This window comes from Mandrillus leucophaeus, unplaced genomic scaffold (genome assembly GCF_000951045.1).
Source record: "Mandrillus leucophaeus isolate KB7577 unplaced genomic scaffold, Mleu.le_1.0 Scaffold90, whole genome shotgun sequence".
In the NCBI taxonomy this organism is placed as follows: Eukaryota; Metazoa; Chordata; class Mammalia; order Primates; family Cercopithecidae; genus Mandrillus; species Mandrillus leucophaeus.
Window position 1 is genome coordinate 6,588,658 of NW_012109808.1, and position 1,932 is coordinate 6,590,589.

The following is a 1,932-nucleotide window of genomic DNA, read 5'->3' on the forward strand; positions in this document are numbered from 1 at the left end:
TTGCTTTTGCAATTACTTTTAATGGCAAAAACAGCAATTACTTTTGCACCAACTCTAGAAGAGGGAGCTATTATTAAATAAGAGCTCAAGAGATTCAAAGTGAGCCAGTATGTGAAATGTCAAGAAGACTCACATCTGATTCCCTGTAAGCAAGAACATTGAAAGAGATCTCAGTTAGAATTGACTGTGTTGAGAAATAGCATGTTCTTCATCACTGCAATTGTTTGCATGTATTCACGGGTGGATGTTGTGAAGAAGGTTCAAGTTTAGAACATGGATGTATTTTCTAATCCTCGGAGTCTTTATTAAGCCTTAGATTTCCATAGTGATTGTATTAGTCTGTTCTTGCATTGCTCTCAAATACCAGAGACTGGATCATTTATAAAGAAAAGAGGATTAATTGGCTCACCATTCTGCAGGTTGTACAGGAGGCATGATGCTGGCATCTGCTCAGCTTCTGGGGAGATCTCCAGAAACTTATAATCATGGCGGAAGACAGAAACGGGAGCAGGCACAGTCACATGGCCAGAGCAGCAATAGCAAGGGGGAAGGTACTACAGACTTTTTTTTTTTTTTTTTTTTTGATATAGAGTTTCCCTCTGTCACCCACGCTGGAATGCCATGGCATGATCTTCGCTCTCTGCAACCTTTGTCAGCCTCCCAAGTAGCTGGGATTACAGGCACCAGCCACGACACTTGGCTAATTTTTTGTATTTTTAGTAGAGATGGAGTTTCACCATGCTGGCCAGGCTGGTCTTGAACTCATAACCTCGTGATCCACCCCCGCCCTCCGCTCAGCCTCCCAAAGTGCTGGGATTACAGGCATGAGCCAAAGCGCCCAGCCACTACACACTTTTAAACAACCAGATCTCATGAGAACTCACTCACTATCATGAGAACAGCACCAAGAAAACGATGGTAAATCATTTATGAGAAAACCGCCCCCATGATCCAATCAACTCCCACTAGACCCCACCTCCAGCACTGGGGATTGCGATTTGACATGAGATTTGGGTGGGGACACGGAGCCAAACTATATCAGTTACACGTTTCAAAGCTTGTTCATTTTGCTCATAACATCCATTGCCCTTCCAAAATCCTGTAGGGCCATATTTTTGGAGGAGTTGTACAGAAGTGGAACATTCCTAATGGTCATTTAGGAACTGAAGTAATAGAATGCTCAGAGCCCTTAAAGCCTTGAATGTATCTTTCATTCCCTTTGATAGAAGTAGAATCATCTGGGCTGGGCCAACACTATGAGGATGTGGGTGAGAGTAGCAGGACACTTGCCTTAGGGGCAAAATTTGAAGGACAACAAAAACTCATTAACCAAAATAATACTTCAATACAATATTTTACAAATCAAAAATAATGCCAAAAATTAATGACAAAAAAAATCAACATATTTAATAAAAATAGGATCTGTATTACCGCTTTTCTTTTCATCTTAGACTTCCATGTAGCCCAGTACTTCAATATTATTGGCCCTTATCATGATTGAGGAGCTTTTTGGTCTCCCCTTAAATATCACACCCAAAGCAAGTGCCTCACTCGCCTCATGATAGTAAAGAATCCAGGCAAAAAGGAAGAAAACAGAGAGTAAGCAGTCGAGCTCTGTGAGTACACATTTGTGCATGTATTTGTGCACACATTTTTGTGTATTCAAGTAAGAGACTCAAGAAGTTAGTAACATTTTCTTCATGATTCCAGCTATTTTTCTTCTGACTAAGAATGAGCTGAGGTTGTACAGCTTGTAAAATATGACTTTGACTTTTAAAATTTTCATCTTTCAAAAGGACTCTATTATGATCACTTTTTTGGCAGTAAATTGTTACCTGTCCATGACTGGAAAGAAGGCAGTAGATGTTCCTAACCACTCTAATGGGCAGCTGCATTCTGGCAATATACTTAAAGACAGATGAGCAGCTATGG